Source organism: Oncorhynchus tshawytscha, unplaced genomic scaffold, assembly GCF_018296145.1.
Source record: "Oncorhynchus tshawytscha isolate Ot180627B unplaced genomic scaffold, Otsh_v2.0 Un_contig_10417_pilon_pilon, whole genome shotgun sequence".
In the NCBI taxonomy this organism is placed as follows: domain Eukaryota; kingdom Metazoa; phylum Chordata; class Actinopteri; order Salmoniformes; family Salmonidae; genus Oncorhynchus; species Oncorhynchus tshawytscha.
In genome coordinates, this window is record NW_024609523.1 from 2,501 (window position 1) to 26,362 (window position 23,862).

Consider the following 23,862-nt stretch of genomic DNA (forward strand, 5'->3'; position numbering starts at 1 on the left):
CTTGTGCTTCTAGTTCCGACAATGCAGTAATAACCAACAAGTAATCTAACTAACAATTCCAAAACCACTGTCTTATACACAGTGTAAGGGGATAAAGAATATTGACATAAGGATATATGAATGAGTGATGGTACAGAGCAGCATAGGCAAGATACAGTAGATGGTATCGAGTACAGTATATACATATGAGATGAGTATGTAAACAAAGTGGCATAGTTAAAGTGGCTAGTGATACATGTATTACATAAGGATGCAGTCGATGATATAGAGTACAGTATATACATATACATATGAGATGAATAGTGTAGGGTAAGTAACATTATATAGGGTAGCATTGTTTAAAGTGGCTAGTGATATATTTACATCATTTTCCATCAATTCCCATTATTAAAGTGGCTGGAGTTGAGTCAGTGTCAGTGTGTTGGCAGCAGCCACTCAATGTTAGTGGTGGCTGTTTAACAGTCTGATGGCCTTGAGATAGAAGCTGTTTTTCAGTCTCTCGGTCCCAGCTTTGATGCACCTGTACTGACCTCGCCTTCTGGATGATAGTGAACAGGCAGTGGCTCGGGTGGTTGATGTCCTTGATGATCTTTATGGCCTTCCTGTAACATCGGGTGGTGTAGGTGTCCTGGAGGGCAGGTAGTTTGCCCCCGGTGATGCGTTGTGCAGACCTCACTACCCTCTGGAGAGCCTTACGGTTGAGGGCGGAGCAGTTGCCATACCAGGCGGTGATACAGCCCGCCAGGATGCTCTCGATTGTGCATCTGTAGAAGTTTGTGAGTGCTTTTGGTGACAAGCCGAATTTCTTCAGCCTCCTGAGGTTGAAGAGGGTACAGGAGAGGGCTCAGAACGCACCCTTGTGGGGCCCCAGTGTTGAGGATCAGCGGGGAGGAGATGTTGTTGCCTACCCTCACCACCTGGGGGCGGCCCGTCAGGAAGTCCAGTACCCAGTTGCACAGGGCGGGGTCGAGACCCAGGGTCTCGAGCTTGATGACGAGCTTGGAGGGTACTATGGTGTTGAATGCCGAGCTGTAGTCGATGAACAGCATTCTCACATAGGTATTCCTCTTGTCCAGATGGGTTAGGGCAGTGTGCAGTGTGGTTGAGATTGCATCGTCTGTGGACCTATTTGGGCGGTAAGCGAATTGGAGTGGATCTAGGGTGTCAGGTAGGGTGGAGGTGATATGGTCCTTGACTAGTCTCTCAAAGCACTTCATGATGACGGATGTGAGTGCTACGGGGCGGTAGTCGTTTAGCTCAGTTACCTTAGCTTTCTTGGGAACAGGAACAATGGTGGCCCTCTTGAAGCATGTGGGAACAGCAGACTGGTATAGGGATTGATTGAATATGTCCGTAAACACACCGGCCAGCTGGTCTGCGCATGCTCTGAGGGCGCGGCTGGGGATGCCGTCTGGGCCTGCAGCCTTGCGAGGGTTAACACGTTTAAATGTCTTACTCACCTCGGCTGCAGTGAAGGAGAGACTGCATGTTTTCATTGCAGGCCGTGTCATTGGCACTGTATTGTCCTCAAAGCGGGCAAAAAGTTATTTAGTCTGCCTGGGAGCAAGACATCCTGGTCCGTGACTGGGCTGGATTTCTTCCTGTAGTCCGTGATTGACTGTAGACCCTGCCACATGCCTCTTCTGTCTGAGCCGTTGAATTGAGATTCTACTTTGTCTCTGTACTGACGCTTAGCTTGTTTAATAGCCTTGCGGAGGGAATAGCTGCACTGTTTGTATTCAGTCATGTCACCAGACACCTTGCCCTGATTAAAAGCAGTGGTTCGCGCTTTCAGTTTCACACAAATGCTGCCATCAATCCACGGTTTCTGGTTAGGGAATGGTTTAATCGTTGCTATGGGAACGACATCTTCAACGCACGTTCTAATGAACTCGCACACCGAATCAGCGTATTCGTCAATGTTGTTGTCTGACGCAATACGAAACATCTCCCAGTCCACGTGATGGAAGCAGTCTTGGAGTGTGGAGTCAGCTTGGTCGGACCAGCGTTGGACAGACCTCAGCGTGGGAGCTTCTTGTTTTAGTTTCTGTCTGTAGGCAGGGATCAACAAAATGGAGTCGTGGTCAGCTTTTCCGAAAGGGGGGCGGGGCAGGGCAGGGCCTTATATGCGTCGCGGAAGTTAGAGTAACAATGATCCAAGGTCTTTCCACCCCTGGTTGCGCAATCGATATGCTGATAAAATTTAGGGAGTCTTGTTTTCAGATTAGCCTTGTTAAAATCCCCAGCTACAATGAATGCAGCCTCCGGATAAATCGTTTCCAGTTTGCAGAGAGTTAAATAAAGTTCGTTCAGAGCCATCGATGTGTCTGCTTGGGGGGGGGATATATACAGCTGTGATTATAATCGAAGAGAATTCTCTTGGTAGATAATGCGGTCTACATTTGATTGTGAGGAATTCTAAATCAGGTGAACAGAAGGATTTGAGTTCCTGTATGTTTCTTTCATCACACCATGTCACGTTAGTCATAAGGCATACGCCCCCGCCCCTCTTCTTACCAGAAAGATGTTTGTCTCTGTCGGCGCGATGCGTGGAGAAACCCGTTGGCTGCACCACCTCGGATAGCGTCGTTCCAGTGAGCCATGTTTCCGTGAAGCAGAGAACGTTACAGTCTCTGATGTCCCTCTGGAATGCTACCCTTGCTCGGATTTCATCAACCTTGTTGTCAAGAGACTGGACATTGGCAAGAAGAATGCTAGGGAGTGGTGCACGGTGTGCCCGTCTCCGGAGTCTGACCAGAAGACCGCCTCGTTTCCCTCTTTTTCGGAGTCGTTTTTGGGTCGCTGCATGGAATCCACTCCGTTGTCCTGTTTGTAAGGCAGAACACAGGATCTGCGTCGCGAAAAACATATTCTTGGTCGTACTGATGGTGAGTTGACGCTGATCTTATATTCAGTAGTTCTTCTCGACTGTATGTAATGAAACCTAAGATGACCTGGGGTACTAATGTAAGAAATAACACGTAAAAAAAAAACAAAAAAACTGCCATCTCTGTCGGCGCCGGAAGTATAATGGCAAAAGGATGGTTACTCTGTAAGGAATAGCTACCACTATGGAGAAATCATAAAGGATGGTTACTCTGTAAGGAAAAGCTACCACTATGGAGAAATCATAAAGGATGGTTACTCTGTAAGGAATAGCTACCACTATGGAGAAATCATAAAGGATGGTTACTCTGTAAGGAATAGCTACCACTATGGAGAAATCATAAAGGATGGTTACTCTGTAAGGAATAGCTACCACTATGGAGAAATCATAAAGGATGGTTACTCTGTAAGAAATAGCTACCACTATGGAGAAATCATAAAGGATGGTTACTCTGTAAGAAATAGCTACCACTATGGAGAAATCATAAAGGATGGTTACTCTGTAAGAAATAGCTACCACTATGGAGAAATCATAAAGGATGGTTACTCTGTAAGGAATAGCTACCACTATGGAGAAATCATAAAGGATGGTTACTCTGTAAGGAATAGCTACCACTATGGAGAAATCATAAAGGATGTTTACTCTGTAAAGGAGTAAAAAAGCTACCACTATGGAGAAATCATAAAGGATGGTTACTCTGTAAGGAATAGCTACCACTATGGAGAAATCATAAAGGATGGTTACTCTGTAAGGAATAGCTACCACTATGGAGAAATCATAAAGGATGGTTACTCTGTAAGGAATAGCTACCACTATGGAGAAATCATAAAGGATGGTTACTCTGTAAGAAATAGCTACCACTATGGAGAAATCATAAAGGATGGTTACTCTGTAAGAAATAGCTACCACTATGGAGAAATCATAAAGGATGGTTACTCTGTAAGAAATAGCTACCACTATGGAGAAATCATAAAGGATGGAGAAATCATAAAATGGTTACTCTGTAAGAAATAGCTACCACTATGGAGAAATCATAAAGGATGGTTACTCTGTAAGGAATAGCTACCACTATGGAGAAATCATAAAGGATGGTTACTCTGTAAGGAAAAGCTACCACTATGGAGAAACCATAAAGGATGGTTACTCTGTAAGGAAAAGCTACCACTATGGAGAAATCATAAAGGATGGTTACTCTGTAAGGAAAAGCTACCACTAAGGATGGTTACTCTCTAAGGAAAAGCTACCACTATGGAGAAATCAAGGCTATAATGATTGGTTCAGTTTTAAAGAAAAAGTGTGTCAAAACAGGCATAAGTACAATAGAGTGACCTCAGAATCCAACCAGGTCCATGAAATGGAGAACCAACTGAATGTGCATGAAACATTCATCCACATGTTCTGTCCAATGGAACACTTTGAAGTGTCTAAACCCTCAACAGAGTCCTTGGGTTTAGACATGAATAGTTCCTGTGTTTAAATGGTGTGTCAGTGTCACTAAGGGCGAGACACCTGTATTTCAAGTTCCTGTTTACACTCGCAGCCGTTATCAATGCCTGTCAATCGTCGTCGGATTAATCCATCGGTTTTGGACGTTTCTGTTATAGTAACCGTTACTGCGGCAACCTGCCACACACACCAGCAGCTGCGAAAGAGGGAGAAGAAGTGCAGAAAGAGGAGGAAGGAGAGGAAAAGCCAAGCATCAAGGCTTGTGGCGATCCCAGGGCTTAATTAAGATAACATTCAAAAAATGTGTTGCTCAAAGCCTCCCCCACCTTTCCATCGAAATGCGTCCACCACCTGTGCTTGCTCTGCAGTGGAGGTTGCCGTGAGAGCGCCGAAACAAATGCGCCACACACCGAGAATGGAGTGAGAGAAAGAGAGAGACAGAGAGATGGATGCCAAACCAGACTGTTGGTGTTGGGTGGGAGAAGGGCGTTTTTCTTTTCCAAAGTCTGCTATTGTTCTTTGAAAGATAAACAGGTAGCTCCCAAATCATCTGATCTGTTCAGATTCATCTTCAATCTCTTCCTGTCTCTCCACACACAACACACACAGACATGCACACACACATGTTCACACTCCAACCTCCCCACACACACACACACACACACACACACACACACACACACACACACACACACACACACACACACACACACACACACACACACACACACACACACACACACACACACACACACACACACACACACACACACACACACACACACACACACACTAGTTTTTTCTATCCTCGGGGACATCAAAAATTGATGCACATTCAAAATCCTATTTTCCCTAACCCCTAATTTTAAACTTAACCAGAACTTTAACCCCAAAACCTAACCCTAACGCCTAAGTCTAACCCCTAACTCTAATTGTAACCCAAACCCTAATTGTAACCTTAAACCTGACCCCTAAGCTTAAAATAGCCATTTTCCTCATGGGGAAAATGGTTCTCCACAAGGGAGGCTTTTCCTTGTTTTACCAGCCTTGTGGGGAATTCTGGGGATTTCAGGTCCCCACGAGGATAGAAGAACAAGACCACACACACACATCGACATACAACCCTCCTATCAACCCCATCCAGGAAACAGCCCACTTTCTCAACTAATCAGATGAGTGAGTGTGATGACATGTATGCCGTCTCTAAAGGCCCGCATACCTGACTAATCAGAAGAGGGAGTGTGATGACATGTATGCCGTCTCTAAAGGCCCGCATACCTGACTAATCAGAAGAGGGAGTGTGATGACATGTATGCCGTCTCTAAAGGCCCGTCTACCTGACTAATCAGAAGGGAGTGTGACATGACATGTATGCCGTCTCTAAAGGCCCGCCTACCTGACTAATCAGAAGAGGGAGTGTGATGACATGTATGCCGTCTCTAAAGGCCCGCCACCTGACTAATCAGAAGAGGGAGTGTGATGATCAACATAACTAAGTCTACCTGACTAATCAGAAGAGGGATTGACTAATCAGGAAACTAAAGGCCCGTCACCTTTCAGAAGAGGAGTGTGATCAATGCCGTCTCTCTAATCTACCTGACTAATCAGAAGAGGGAGTGTGATGACATGTATGCCGTCTCTAAAGGCCCGTCTACCTGACTAATCAGAAGAGGGAGTGTGATGACATGTATGCCGTCTCTAAAGGCCCGTCTACCTGACTAATCAGAAGAGGGAGTGTGATGACGCGCATTAAGTTGACGCGCATTAGTTTAAACACCTCATTTTCAAAATGGCGTATCGAGTTCAAGTTTGAGGATCAAATAACTAAATACATTCGGGAACAGGAATTGGCAACGTCACTAAAATTCTATAACATTGCGAAACTAGTAGCTAACTGTTGCTACTCATCTAAAATGAGCTAGAGAGCTAACATAAGGGATTCCATTCCAAGCACAGAGTTATTGTGATTGATAGAGCTGCCTTTCATTCTAGTAGTAATACATCATGTTCTTGACCTTCAACAGATGCTCAGCCTTTGGCAGGAAAAAACCCCCAACTCATTTGGGAGAGTAAAAGTCTCCCATTCAATGGTTTTCCATTTCAGGTTGTGGGCACAAAGACGTATGGATGCCACCAGCGGAAAGACAGACAAACTAAAGCCCAGGAGAAATATGCTTCTGAAATGAACAAGAAGTCCACAGATGGATCACTGTAATTTACTCTATACATTTTTCCAACATTCATTTCAGTTGAATCATTTTGAAGTACTAACTAACAATGTAATGTTCCTCAATAAAATGGAGGAAGAGGGGACTTGAAACGGGTGTCCTGACTCTGTGGTCGCTAAAGATCCCATGGTACTCATTACAAGAGTCTGTCATACCATTTGACGTGTAATGTGTATGTCAAACTGTATTGCTATCATTTAATACTGTCTATAAAAGCACCATGTATGTAAATTGTATGAATAATGTACAATATATGTAACAACTTATCTGATTTAAAAACCTCAAATGTAAAACAAAGTGACTCTTGTCTTTCGAAGAGAGGAGTGGATGGGCCAACAAAATAAATACAAATATACTATGTAAGTAGGGTGAGGGGGGAGAGTTTCCCCTTATATTATAAAGAGCTTTGGGTGTCTAGAAAAGTGCCATGTGCTGTAAGTCCAATCAATTATTATTGTGACCTGTTTTGCTCTCTTCCATATCCTGAAGCCCATGTCTTGGTACAGAGACGGAAACTGGTAGGAAATGGTGAAATGGTGGACTGCAAGGCTATGTTAAGTTAAAGTTGCAGTATGTATGTTTTTGGGCAACCCGTCCAAATTCACATAGAAATGTGAGTTATAGATCTGTCATTCTCTTGAAAGCAAGGCCATATTTCTATGCTTCCCATTCCTAAGTTTCATTTTTACATCTTATACTTTTGGTTTTGTACACCATCTTCAAACACCGGAAAATACACATTGTTTGGTTATTGAAAATATATTCCACAGTGGTTTAGATGGTACAATGATTCTCTACACTAGACTTGCTTGTTTAGTCACAAACTGAAATTAGGCAAACTATTAGACATTTTGCGACAAGAAAATGGAGTGATTTCTGCATATTGCAACTTTGAATTAATAAATGTAACAGAGCTGAAGTTGTCCAGCTTAAATCATCCAATTTAAAAATAAATTGTGTGTGTGTGTGTGTGTGTGAGAACCTTTCTGTGAAACTGCACTTTTTACTTGCGGATTACTTGAAATAGAAAATGGAAAGTCAAGATGTGTCAATTTGTTTGTCTACATGCCATTTTTAAAAAGAATGCAGCTATTGGAGTAAACCTATTTGGGGTTAAGACAAGTAACTGTGAGTAAGTGCAAACATAAGGATAATCTTGCAAGCTGAGTTTAAATAGGACATCTGATTTCCACTTTGCATTTAGAACGGGTGGTTTTATTATTGTAGCTAACACTCCCTCATCTGATTTTGGTCAGGTCAACACACTCCCTCATCTGATTGGTCAAGTAGGCGGGCCTCCTGACTTTGTGGCTGTGGTAACTAGTACCAACGACAGATCTGGCAGAGAGACACGAAATGAAATGTTGAAAGAGGAAATGAGGCGATTTCAAACACAGGTAGTCTCTACTTCTGTTCTCCAGAATACCTCTCTCCCACAACCAACACTCCCCAATAAACACTGCTATTATTCCTATAACCTAGTGTTGCATAAGTTTTTTGTGAAGTGCTTTTTTCCTGTTGGGCCTTACTTTTATGCTCGAGTCATTCAGATAAACATATATAAACATAATTTAATGTCTCGCCGCTTTTCATGTTTCGTTATTCTGCCATTGTGCTGAGTGTAGAGGGTGTAGGCGGCTGAAAGGCCTCTCTGTTTAGAGAATGGAAAGATGAAGTGCACTCCTCCTGACAATCACACTTGTGAATTCAATTTGGCTAGTTTTTTTCCCCCGAAGGCTTTTAAAATAAAACAAGAGCCTGGTTATTTTCCATAATGACGTACGATAGGGAGCGAATAATTTATTTGAATGAATCAGGAGTGTTTATCGGTTTCGAGGACGTACTTAATGCGAACGCGTAGAAAGAGTGCTTGAACACATGGAGAGAAGTGTGCCTGAGCAGGCACAGGTATACACACACACACACACACACACACACAGAGACAGACAGACAGACAGGTCTGTGGTCCAGATTCAGCCACACCTACCTGTCTTCTGTGTGGGAGGGAGAGCAGGGGAACAAAGGATGTGTATGAAGAGAATGAGGTTTGTATAAGTGAGTGTGTGAGATGGGCAGTAGAGAAAGGATATGTTTACGCACGTGTCTGAGTGAAAGACGTTATAAGGAGTGTGTGTGTGTGTGTGGTGTGCGTGTTTATTCAAATGAGAGTGTGGTGGTGCAGGCGCAGAGTGTATGTGTGTTTGAGAGATGTGGGAGTGCAGTGGTGTGGGGCAGAGTGTGTGTGCGGTAGAAACTGCTGAGTGGCCTCGGTGTTCTACTGGTTAATGCTGCCATTGCAAAAACACTGATTGGATTACAACTTAGTCTGGGAAGAGGAGTGTGTGTGTGTGCGTGTGTGTGTATATATCTGTGTGTGTGTGATAGGTACATCTGCTCCCTTGCATTTGCTTGAGAGAAAGGCCGTTGTGCTCTGTGTGTGCTGTGTGTGAACACGTCTCCAAACGAGGGTGTCCGTCTTTACCTCTTGGGTTCTTAGGTGTCTCACCCCAGTCACATCGGCCTCGCAGCCTTGGCGATCCTCAGCTACGATAAAGCCTTGCTCAGTCTACCATCCCAACCTGTCTTACTCTGAGAACACGACGTGTTGAGATATATGGCATGTGTTTAATCTCCGGCCCATCTGGGGGAAACCTTTCGCGATGGATCTCCACGGCTGCCATTATGGAGAGAGCGTGCAAATTCCTGGCTCCAGAGATCAACAGTCGCTCACTTTTAGAGGGCTTTTAAAGGGGCGGGAAGTGTCAGATCCAGGGCCAAAATGGCAGAGAACATAGCTGCATACCTTTCTGTTCTGTTTTGAGATGAGCAGATCTCGTCTGCTCTTCCTATTTTTGTCTCTGTCCATTGTCTTGGTACATCCGTCTCACTCTCTTTATCTGTTCTCTGTCTCTCACAGTGGAGGCTGTTGAGGGGAGAACGGCTCATAATAATGTCCGGAACGGAACAGATGGAATGGCATCAAACACCTGGGAACTGTGTGTTTGATGTATTTGATCTCATTCCACTAATTCCGCTTCAGTCATTACCACAAGCATGTACTCCACAATTAAGGTGCCATCAACCTCCTGTGGTCTCTTATAAGTATCCCTCTTCTATTCTCCTCTTTAACCCTCTCTTCCTCACCTTTTGTTTTTGTAGCAGAAGTTGTATTCAGGTTATCAGTGACAAACCATCTCCCTTTAAAAACCATCACAGTTCAATATGTGACTTAATTTCTTCCATCTCTTCCCTTCCTCTCTGACCAACTCTCTCCATTTCCCCTTTACTTACTGTAGGTAATAGAAGTCCACCTCTTCAAGCATTACCTTCACTGTAAAGCACTTTTCCTTGTGCTCACTATAACTTGTTTCCTGTCCCGGGGCTGTCATAGCTGATTGGTTGATTAGGAGTAAAGGGTTATCTGATAGGCTGTTGGCCCCGTGATGAAACGGGCCAGCCACTGACGATGCCTCCAGACCCTGGATCAGTCAGCCAGTCTCTGTTTGTCTACTTAACATTTCTTCTCTGGTTACATCTGCTCTAACTGTTGGAAAAGCTGTTAGAGGACTGATGGTCATGCATACATAGGCAGCAGCGTGCACACAGAATTGCACACAAGTACTGTATAGTGACGTACCTATGAACAACACACACACACATAGACAGACAGGTTGCCATAAAGGCGATACAGGCAGCACAATATCTGTACTGTAACACCAACCACTACACACACCTTGAAAAGCCTCACATTCAGCCTTGAAGCAGCCCTAGTCGACCTAGATGAGCTGTGAGCTGCTTTATTGGGTGATCCACAGTCCCCCCTCAACCTGCTCTCTTCCCCTCCTCATCCCATTGGGAATACCATGGAACACTTGATACAGAGAGATGTTGACACAGACGAGAGGATCACTGACACCCCCCACCCCCTCTCTTCTTCCTCTTCTCTCTATACACACAGATGTCCACGATCTTACCCACAATACCCCGGGAGAGTGGGTGCAGATGGCTTCTCTGGGGTTAAGGTTCCAAGTGGCATCCTATTCCCGACATTGTACACTACTGATGACTAGGACCCATAGAGCCCTGGTCAACAGTAGTGCGCTATGTAGGGTTAATAGTGTGCAATTTAGGGCGATATTCTAGCCGCCCGTCAATCAGGGCTCAGAGGACATCACAGTCCAGACTGCCAGTGGGGACGCTGATGGAAGAGCTAGCGTGATGCATGGTGCTGAGACATGGGTTTTTAATGTACCTGTCATTTCTGTACAGGCCGTATGTCTACTGTATGTCCAGGTGTGTCTGGTACAAGGAGTGGAGTCTAAATGGAAGCAGATACGTAGAAGGGCAGAATCCGACCCACAAAAAACTGTTAAAGACGCATCAATTCTTTTATTATCATGCTCACTTATCTTTATAATTCTTTTAGATTTTCGAGGAACGTTTTTCGACCAGGTTGTTTGGTTGAGTAGCAATTCTGATTTGTATTGAGGAACCAGAGGCAAAAACATAGCAACACTGTTGTCTTCTGAGTTGGTTATTTTTGTTGGTGTAATGAAGGCTGGCTTGGCTTTATCTCAGCAGTCTCAACATGCTGTTACTACTGCATGTGTCATCAAAAGTTGCCTGTGGTGATAAACGTTTCAGAGGTTTTGTCTCAGGTTGGGGGATGTTTAGTTGACCTGACAGGTTTATAGGAACTTACTCTCCTGCCTCCACCTGCTATTTATCGCTATGCCTCTGCACACACTGTACTACACATCTTAACTGACCACACACAGCCCTGTCCCGAAAGCCTATAAAAGATTCAGCCAATCTCATGCTTGGGCAGCTTTTGCGCCATGCTGAGACTGGGTCACGCAGTGTCCACCTTAGAGGCCTTACGTCATGCCTGACCAGATCTGTGTGACATCCCAAAGGGCAGTTTTTGGTGAACCTTTTTAGAAGTGTCTAGCTTGAGAAATCTGAACTCCCAGAACTTAAATTCTTCATCTGTCTATGTCACTTTACCAGCAACACAGTCATACAACACTCTGTTGTGCCACAATTCATTTGCTGTTGGTTATAACCGTAACATTGACTATCGACATGCAGCGTATCTAAATTGAAGCTCTTTAGATATTTTTGTCTGTCTATTCTAGGGTTGTTTAATTTCTGTACCTTTCCCAAAACTCTCTGTATTTCCCAGAAATCCTGGTTGGGAGGTTCCTGGAATTACAAGAGAATTAGCTGGAAATCCAAGAATCCTTCAACCATGATTTCTGGAAAAGCAGAGAATTTGGGGGAAATTACTGGAACTGTTTAACCCTAGTCTGTCTGTCTACCCACCCATCCATTCATCCATCTGTCCACCTTTCTTCCTCTTCCATCCATATGTTTGTCTATCTGCTTTAGACTCATCCATGTTCTGTCCTCTGTGTGTGTTTCAGAGATGGTAGAATCCAGTAACCTCATCACTTTCAACGGCCTCACCAACAGCTCCGGCTACGACACCTTCCTATTGGACGAGGAGAGGGGAAGACTGTTGGTGGGTGCCGAGGACCACGTCTTCTCCTTCGACTTGGTCAATCTCAACAGAGAGCACAAACAGGTAAGAGTCCTACTCTTTGACCGCACACAAGGTCAACATTATGAAGACAACACAATGACCACACGACCACACAAAACCAACATTTTCTCTATGGGTCTTGCATCAATAGAGACATACAATGGACCGCTTATTCTCAATCCTTCCAGTAAAAGGCACATATGCATGAAATAAAATAAACCTGCTTTTAAAGAGTGGATATTGATTCAGACAGGAGGTCCAGTGTATAGGCAAGCCGTCCATTTAGTAACTGCCAATGAAAACACATAATAGCAAATCTATGGAGCTATGTAAGGGACCTCACTGCCAAATCAAACTCTGAGAGGAGAAGACTTGGACCGCATTTCCCATAAATACTGAAAAGCTGAAAGCTGTCTGAACTTCCCTATGATGATCCGTATGAATAATTAGCAACAGGAAGTGAGGATGCTTGAGTAATTAGAATGCACTTCTCAGCTGTTTATGGCAGAGCTATGTATTTACATGTTTTTCATTGGGATCATTTTCCTCTGTGTAGATGGTTGGGGGACAGGAATATAATTGAATAAATGTAATTAAACCAGTTGGCGGGCGGGATTCCATTTGACTAGATCTGCTATACGGCATGATCAGGATTTAGGTTGACGTTATATCCAAACCTATCCTAATTGGAAGTTTGGATCTCTGAGTGCAGAGGTCATGCTCATTGACTAGTGAGCACAGAGTATGATGCTGATTGGCTGGTGAACATAGTGTGTTCAAATGAAAAAACATCTTTGATTGAGCAGCAACCCTTTGTTATTCGAGACCCACTCCTGCTCCTCTCTCCATCTCTCTGGAGTCCATTACTGTGATTTCCTCCCTCCATCCCTTTCTCTCCATCTCTCTGTCTCTTTTTCTAGACAGGCCTGTTTATAATTCCATCAGTCCACCTGGAACAGCTTACAGGAGAGTTAAGAGTCTTTTTATCTGATTCTGACAGCTATCACAGACGTGCAAAGGGAGATTGATGTGAACAAGAACACACCGAGGCACTGGAGAAAGAAACACAAATACACACACACACACACACACACACACACACACACACACACACACACACACACACACACACACACACACACACACACACACACACACACACACACACACACACACACACACACACACACACACACACACACACAACACACACACACGCACACACACTGTATGCATTGCAGAGGCTATTTAAATATAAGAGAATTACATCATTTTTGGGGCCCTTGGCGCGGATGTGTTTTCCCTATTCAGATCTTTGATAATGCAGAGAAAGATAAGTGGAAAAGCGGTGATTTAGCAAATCTAATGCAATTACCCAGATGTGCACTGCAAGTCCCCTTGGTCTGACAGAACAGCTCAGCTGATCCTGAAGAGAGATACGCTATGAATAGAAGGATGTGTGTGTGTGTGCCCGTGGTGTGTGTGTGTGTGTGTGTGTGTGTGTGTGTGTGTGTGTGTGTGTGTGTGTGTGTGTGTGTGTGTGTGTGTGTGTGTGTGTGTGTGTTTGTGTGTGTGTGCCACGTGGTGTGTGTGAGGGTGTGTGTGTGCCCGCATGTTGAGTCTGTGTGTGTTTGTTAACCTGCTATTTGTGGTGTTTTTCCAGTGCCATGAGCATACCATGTGTGGGTGGGTACACATGTTCTAGCACCTACCTGCATTCTGGTACCTGCACTTCTATGACTTGTTGTACTCCTCAGCTTTCATGCCTGTGGATGATTATTCCAGCTCTTATTATGAGTCCGGCCCCAGCACACAATCTGTTTTTATAATTCAGGGGACACCGCGGGACACACACACACACACAATCTGTTTTTATAATTCAGGGGACACCGGCGGGACACACACACACACACACACACAAAATCTGTTTTTATAATTCAGGGGACACTGGCGGGACACACACACACACAATCTGTTTTTATAATCAGGGGACACCGGCGGGACACACACACACACACAATCTGTTTTTATAATTCAGGGGACACCGGCGGGACACACACACACACACACACAAAATCTGTTTTTATAATTCAGGGGACACCGGCGGGACACACACACACACACAATCTGTTTTTATAATTCAGGGGACACTGGCGGGACACACACACACACAATCTGTTTTTATAATCAGGGGACACCGGCGGGACACACACACACACACAAAATCTGGTTTTTATAATTCAGGGGACACCGGCGGGACACACACAAACACACAATCTGTTTTTTAATTCAGGGGACACTGGAAGGACACACACACACAAATGTGACAGATGGTAAGACCATAAGGACAACCATCTTTAATTGAAAGTCTTAAATGATTCTCCAAAGGGCCTCAGGAGTGCTCTGGTTATTTAACTTTCAGTACTGTAAAGCTGCTTATACAGGGGGTTCCCAAATGTTTTTGAACCTGGGTCCACCTTAAGATTTGGGGGGGAATTAATATTGACCCAGCAAGTGAATAAGACTAGGCCCAATGTTGCTAGCTCGGAGCCATTGTAAATTGGTAGTGACTTACACTGTATTCCCTTTAAAGCTATCTGTCTCTCTTACTTCATAGTTCAAAACTCACTTCCCTCCAGCATAACAAGTTAGCAAGCTACATGCAACACTTAGCATACGCATCCAGAGGTTCTGACCCATTGGTGCAATGGCAAATGTGTTGGACTATCATTTGCATAAACCTGGGTTCAATTCCTGGTTAGACTACCCCCTGAATGGACCCCAGACTATTATTGTGCCCTCTTTCTCTCTTGTTTTACATGATGACTCACACTCTCTGTTCATATGACACATTCTCTCCTCTGTTCCTTAGTATACCACTCCCTCACTTTTAAATGATTTTATTTTCATTTCATCTTTATTTAACTAGGCAAGTCAGTTAAGAACAAATTCTTATTTACAATGACGGCCTACCGAAAGGAAAAAGGCCAGCGGGGACGGGGCCTGGGATTAAAACAAATAAATACATATAAATATATATAAATATAGGACAAAACACACATCACAACAAGAGAGACAACACTACATAAAGAGAGACCTAAGACAACAACATAACAAGGCAGCAACACATGCAACACAGCAACAACATGACAACAACATGGTAGCAACACAACATGGTAGCAGCACAAAACATGGTGCAAACATTATTGGCCACAGTCAACAGCCCAAAGGGCAAGAAGGTAGAGACAACAATATATCACACAAAGCAGCCACAACTGTTAGTAAGAGTGTCCATTATTGAATCTTCGAATGAAGAGATTGAGATGAAACTCAATGATGTTGTTGTTTATAATCTCTCTCAATGACACATTCTCTCCTGTTCTGTATGCTAACACTCCCTCTCTCCTCCTCTCCATAGATCGCATGGCCAGCAACGCCTTCAAAGCGTGACGAGTGCAAGTGGGCGGGGAAAGACCTCGGGGTAAGTTCTGCAAGTCACTTTATAACCACTTATGTCACTCTTATGTAGCCTGACACAATAGGTGGATACATGTGGTGTATGTTACCTGCAGGCTATACTTTAACTTGTCAGCACACAGCTCTATGCTGTTGCAGTGGGTAATGTAACTAGCATGTCTGACATGCTGTTAGCGTGTTATCATTAGTAACCTACGTAACTAGCATGTCTGACATACTGTTAGCATGTTATCATTAGTAACCTACGTAACTAGCATGTCTGACATACTGTTAGCATGTTATCATTCATGTCTGTAATACTACGTGTTAACTAGCATGTCTGACATGCTGTTAGCGTGTTATCAAATCAAATCAAATCAAATTTATTTATATAGCCCTTCGTACATCAGCTGATATCTCAAAGTGCTGTACAGAAACCCAGCCTAAAACCCCAAACAGCAAGCAATGCAGGTGTAGAAGCACGGTGGCTAGGAAAAACTCCCTAGAAAGGCCAAAACCTAGGAAGAAACCTAGAGAGGAACCAGGCTATGTGGGGTGGCCAGTCCTCTTCTGGCTGTGCCGGGTGGAGATTATAACAGAACATGGCCAAGATGTTCAAATGTTCATAAATGACCAGCATGGTCGTATAATAATAAGGCAGAACAGTTGAAACTGGAGCAGCATCACAGTCAGGTGGAAGTTGAAACTGGAGCAGCAGCATGGCCAGGTGGACTGGGGACAGCAAGGAGTCATCATGTCAGGTAGTCCTGGGGCATGGTCCTAGGGCTCAGGTCAGTTGAAACTGGAACAGCAGCATGGCCAGGTGGACTGGGGACAGCAAGGAGTCATCATGTCAGGTAGTCCTGGGGCATGGTCCTAGGGCTCAGGTCCTCTGAGAGAGAGAAAGAAAGAGAGAAGGAGAGAATTAGAGAACGCACACTTAGATTCACACAGGACACCGAATAGGACAGGAGAAGTACTCAGATATAACAAACTGATCCCAGCCCCCGACACATAAACTACTGCAGCATAAATACTGGAAGCTGAGACAGGAGGGGTCAGGAGACACTGTGGCCCCATCCGAGGACACCCCGGACAGGGCCAAACAGGAAGGATATAACCCCACCCACTTTGCCAAAGCACAGCCCCCACACCACTAGAGGGATATCTTCAACCACCAACTTACCATCCTGAGACAAGGCTGAGTATAGCCCACAAAGATCTCCGCCACGGCACAAGCCAAGGGGGCGCCAACCCAGACAGGATGACCACAACAGTGAATCAACCCACTCAGGTGACGCACCCCCTCCAGGGACGGCATGAGAGAGCCCCAGTAAGCCAGTGACTCAGCCCCTGTAATAGGGTTAGAGGCAGAGAATCCCAGTGGAAAGAGGGGAACCGGCCAGGCAGAGACAGCAAGGGCGGTTCGTTGCTCCAGAGCCTTTCCGTTCACCTTCCCACTCCTGGGCCAGACTACACTCAATCATATGACCCACTGAAGAGATGAGTCTTCAGTAAAGACTTAAAGGTTGAGACCGAGTCTCTGACATGGGTAGGCAGACCCATGCGTCTCTGACATGGGTAGGCAGACCGTTCCATAAAAATGGAGCTCTATAGGAGAAAGCCCTGCCTCCAGCTGTTTGCTTAGAAATTCTAGGGACAATTAGGAGGCCTGCGTCTTGTGACCGTAGCATACGTGTAGGTATGTACGGCAGGACCAAATCAGAGAGATAGGTAGGAGCAAGCCCATGTAATGCTTTGTAGGTTAGCAGTAAAACCTTGAAATCAGCCCTTGCTTTGACAGGAAGCCAGTGTAGAGAGGCTAGCACTGGAGTAATATGATCAAATTTTTTGGTTCTAGTCAGGATTCTAGCAGCCGTATTTAGCACTAACTGAAGTTTATTTAGTGCTTTATCCGGGTAGCCGGAAAATAGAGCATTGCAGTAGTCTAACCTAGAAGTGACAAAAGTGTTATCATTAGTAACCCACGTAACTAGCATGTCTGACAAGCTGTTAGCGTGTTATCATTAGTAACCTACGTAACTAGCATGTCTGACATACTGTTAGCGTGTTATCATTAGTAACCTACGTAACTAGCATGTGTGACATACTGTTAGCGTGTTATCATTAGTAACCTACGTAACTAGCATGTCTGACATGCTGTTAGCGTGTTATCATTAGTAACCTACGTAACTAGCATGTGTGACATACTGTTAGCGTGTTATCATTAGTAACCTACGTAACTAGCATGTGTGACATACTGTTAGCGTGTTATCATTCGTAACCTACGTAACTAGCATGTCTGACATGCTGTTAGCGTGTTATCATTAGTAACCTACGTAACTAGCATGTGTGACATACTGTTAGCGTGTTATCATTAGTAACCTACGTAACTAGCATGTCTGACATGCTGTTAGTGTGTTACCATTAGGAACCCATGTAACTAGCTTGTCTGACATGCTGTTAATGTGTTACCATTAGGAACCCATGTAACTAGCTTGTCTGACATGTTGTTAGTGTGTTACCATTAGGAACCCATGTAACTAGCTTGTCTGACATGTTGTTAGTGTGTTACCATTAGGAACCCATGTAACTAGCTTGTCTGACATGTTGTTAGTGTGTTACCATTAGGAACCCATGTAACTAGCATGTCTGACATGCTGTTAGTGTGTTACCATTAGGAACCCATGTAACTAGCTTGTCTGACATGTTGTTAGTGTGTTACCATTAGGAACCCATGTAACTAGCTTGTCTGACATGTTGTTAGTGTGTTACCATTAGGAACCCATGTAACTAGCTTGTCTGACATGTTGCTAGTGTGTTACCATTAGGAACCCATGTAACTAGCTTGTCTGACATGTTGCTAGTGTGTTACCATTAGGAACCCATGTAACTATGTGTTACCTGCAACATTAATAACCTATAATAACCTAACATTAATAAATAATAACCATTAATAACCTGCAACATTAATAATAATATTTTTCCACGTCGTGTCGTCAGATGGAAACATTTAGAAGATGTTTGTTGTGGAAATGATGTGGAAGCGACATTATAGCAACATTGATCCAAACTAGCATAGCTGTCGTTGCTAGTAGTGTCCATGACCTTGTGGTCCCCTGGAAGCGTTCCTTCCCCGCTGTGTGTGTTTGTTGGTTCTGTTGGCACGGCAAGAACGCAGTACATCACATCACTCTGTTTATTTATCTACCAATGTTCTGCATGCACAGCTGAACTCAGTGTGTGTGTCTGTGTGTGTGTTTGGGAGAGAGATGAAGTGAGTGTTTGGGTGTGCCGTCTGATTGTGTGCGTTATCGCAGAGAGAGAGAGAGAGAGAGAGAGAGTGTGTGTGTGTTGTATGTATCAGATTGTGTGTTATCTCATGTGGGGTTTACACACAACCCTCGTGTTGTATCTGCTTCTAATTTCATGGCTGAGTGCACATGCAGTGGGGGGAGGGGGCTCTAGGATTATGTGGGATTACGTAGTTCAGTCCATAAATCACAGAGGTTCCACTTGGGTCATAGTCTGTGGCAGGTTTTTGGGTTATAAACATAGCACTGCCCTAACACAGATACATACAGACATTCCTGCTGTACACATGACCAGATACCCACACGTTTACTCTATAACACACACACACACAGATGCATGCGCGCATTCACACACACACATTGATGAGGCATTTGCATGCTGTAAAAATGTTTACTCTAGAAAATGAGGCAATGAAAGCTGCGTTTTTGTGGGCACGAATGCTTGATTAGGACATTACAAAAGCATTCCTAGCTCCTAAGTGGTGAATTTCTCCACTCAATTTAGAGCCCTGGAACAAATGCAACAGTACAGCACTCTCTGCCCAAATGTCTTACTGGTGATTCACTGGGCTTTGTACAAGATGACTCAGTAGGTTGGGTATGATTCAGTCAGGAACGTGACTCATTTGATTCAGTTATGGATTATTGCCCAATCCCATAGCCCATGTGGACTCGTGAAGATCTGAGAGAGTTGATTATAGCGATGGGGGATCGATACAGTTACATATCGTTATATTATTGTTGCACAATATTATATTGATATTTGAACTCAGTTGCCAGAAAGGATGAAATTGCTCAGAGATTTCATCATGAGGCCAAGGGTGACTTTAAAACAGTTTGAGTTTAATAGGAGAAAACTGAGGATGGATCAATAACATTGTAGTTACTCCACAATACTAAGCTAATTGACAGAGTGAAAACAAGGAAGCCTGTACAGAATAAAAATATTCCAAAACATGCATCCTGTTTGCAACAAGGCACTAAAGTAAAGCAATTCACTTTTTGTAAACGGAATGCAGCTAAGCACAGGTAAAATCCTAGAAGAAAACTTGGTTCTGTCTGAATTCACCTTTCAGCAGGACAATAACCTAACACACAAGGCCAAATGTTCCTGTGGTCGAGATACAGTTTTGACTTAGATCTACTTGAAAATCAAAGGCAAGACATGAGCATGGTTGTCTAGCAATGATCAACAACTAATTTGACAGAGCTTGATGAATTTTGAAAAAGATAATGGGCAAATGTTGCACAATCCAGGAGTAGACAGCTCTTAGAGACTTACCAAGATAGATTCACAGCTGTAATTAATGCTAAAGGTGCTTCTACAAAGTATTGACTCAGGGGTGTGAATACTTATGTAAATTAGATATTTCTTAATTTCATTTTCAATACATTTGCAAAAAAAAAAAAAATTTTTTTTTACTTGGGGTTCATTATGTGGTATTGTGTCAATTTAATCCATTTTCAATTCAGGCATTAAAATGTGGAATAAGTCAAGGGGTATAAATACTTTCTGAAGGCAAAATGTTAAAATCAAAGTATCTAATCGCAATACATATAGAATCGCAATAAATTTAGAATCACAATACATATAGAATCGCAATACATATAGAATCACTATACATATAGAATCACTATACATATAGAATCACAATACATATAGAATCACTATACATATAGAATCACTATACATATAGAATCACACTACATATAGAATCACTATACATATAGAATCACACTACATATAGAATCACTATACATATAGAATCACACTACATATAGAATCACACTACATATAGAATCACTATACATATAGAATCACTATACATATAGAATCACATATAGAATATACATATAGAATCACTATACATATAGAATCACATATAGAATCACTATATATAGAATCACTATACATATAGAATCACAATACATATAGAATCACAATACATATAGAATCACTATACATATAGAATCACTATACATATAGAATCACTATACATATAGAATCACTATACATATAGAATCACTATACATATAGAATCACACTACATATAGAATCACTATACATATAGAATCACACTACATATAGAATCACTATACATATAGAATCACTATACATATAGAATCACACTACATATAGAATCACTATACATATAGAATCACACTAGATATAGAATCACTATACATATAGAATCACAATACATATAGAATCACGATACATATAGAATCACTATACATATAGAATCACTATACATATAGAATCACTATACATATAGAATCACACTACATATAGAATCACTATACATATAGAATCACAATACATATAGAATCACAATACATATAGAATCACTATACATATAGAATCACTATACATATAGAATCACTATACATATAGAATCACTATACATATAGAATCACTATACATATAGAATCACTATACATATAGAATCACTATACATATAGAATCACTATACATATAGAATCACAATACATATAGAATCACAATACATATAGAATCACTATACATATAGAATCACAATACATATATAATCACTATACATATAGAATCACACTACATATAGAATCACTATACATATAGAATCACAATACATATAGAATCACTATACATATAGAATCACTATACATATAGAATCACTATACATATAGAATCACTATACATATAGAATCACTATACATATAGAATCACTATACATATAGAATCACTATACATATAGAATCACTATACATATAGAATCACACTAGATATAGAATCACACTACATATAGAATCACAATACATATAGAATCACAATACATATAGAATCACTATACATATAGAATCACTATACATATAGAATCACACTACATATAGAATCACAATACATATAGAATCACTATACATATAGAATCACACTACATATAGAATCACTATACATATAGAATCACTATACATATAGAATCACAATACATATAGAATCACTATACATATAGAATCACTATACATATAGAATCACACTACATATAGAATCACTATACATATAGAATCACTATACATATAGAATCACTATACATATAGAATCACTATACATATAGAATCACTATACATATAGAATCACACTACATATAGAAGCACTATACATATAGAATCACAATACATATAGAATCACGATACATATAGAATCACTATACATATAGAATCACTATACATATAGAATCACTATACATATAGAATCACTATACATATAGAATCACACTACATATAGAATCACTATACATATAGAATCACTATACATATAGAATCACACTACATATAGAATCACTATACATATAGAATCACTATACATATAGAATCACTATACATATAGAATCACTATACATATAGAATCACACTACATATAGAATCACACTACATATAGAATCACTATACATATAGAATCACTATACATATAGAATCATATAGAAATACATATAGAATCACTATACATATAGAATCACTATACATATAGAATCACATACATATAGAATCACTATACATATAGAATCACTATACATATAGAATCACTATACATATAGAATCACTATACATATAGAATCACTATACATATAGAATCACTATACATATAGAATCACTATACATATAGAATCACTATACATATAGAATCACTATACATATAGAATCACTATACATATAGAATCACTGTACATATAGAATCACTATACATATAGAATCACTATACATATAGAATCACACTACATATAGAATCACTATACATATAGAATCACTATACATATAGAATCACTATACATATAGAATCACTATACATATAGAATCACTATACATATAGAATCACTATACATATAGAATCACTGTACATATAGAATCACTATACATATAGAATCACTATACATATAGAATCACTATACATATAGAATCACTATACATATAGAATCACTATACATATAGAATCACTATACATATAGAATCACTATACATATAGAATCACAATACATATAGAATCACTATACATATAGAATCACTGTACATATAGAATCACTATACATATAGAATCACTATACATATAGAATCACTATACATATAGAATCACTATACATATAGAATCACATACATATAGAATCACATATAGAATCACAATACATATAGAATCACTATACATATAGAATCACTATACATATAGAATCACTATACATATAGAATCACAATACATATAGAATCACTATACATATAGAATCACTCATATTTACTATACATATAGAATCACTGCAGACTATACATATAGAATCACTATACATATAGAATCACTAATACATATAGAATCACATACATATAGAATCACTATGCAGTGGTATATAGAATCACTATACATATAGAATCATTTATACATATAGAATCACTATACATATAGAATCACACTACATATAGAAGCACTATACATATAGAATCACAATACATATAGAATCACGATACATATAGAATCACTATACATATAGAATCACTATACATATAGAATCACTATACATATAGAATCACTATATATATAGAATCACTATACATATAGAATCACACTACATATAGAATCACTATACATATAGAATCACACTACATATAGAATCACTATACATACAGAATCACACCACATGTAGAATCACACTACATATAGAATCACTATACATATAGAATCACATACATATAGAATCACTATACATATAGAATCACTATGGGTTACATATAGAATCACTATACATATAGAATCACACTACATATAGAATCACTATACATGTTAGTGATAATATCCTGGGGTACAGAATCACACCACATGTAGAATCACACTACATATAATTTCAGCACCTAAATCTTGTGATAATATCATATTGTGAGGTCCTTGGCAATTCCCAGCCCTAACAGACAAGTGATGCAGGAAATGTTGAATGGTTTCAACACAGTGCAGAGTGAGAAATGATTCTCATT

At 41.2% G+C, this 23,862-nt stretch overlaps 1 pseudogene; it reads left to right on the forward strand.

The window, feature by feature from the left end:
* Window positions 1-11,968: 11,968 nt before the first annotated feature.
* Window positions 11,969-23,862, forward strand: part of LOC112267791 — a 33,529-nt pseudogene continuing 21,635 nt past the window's right edge.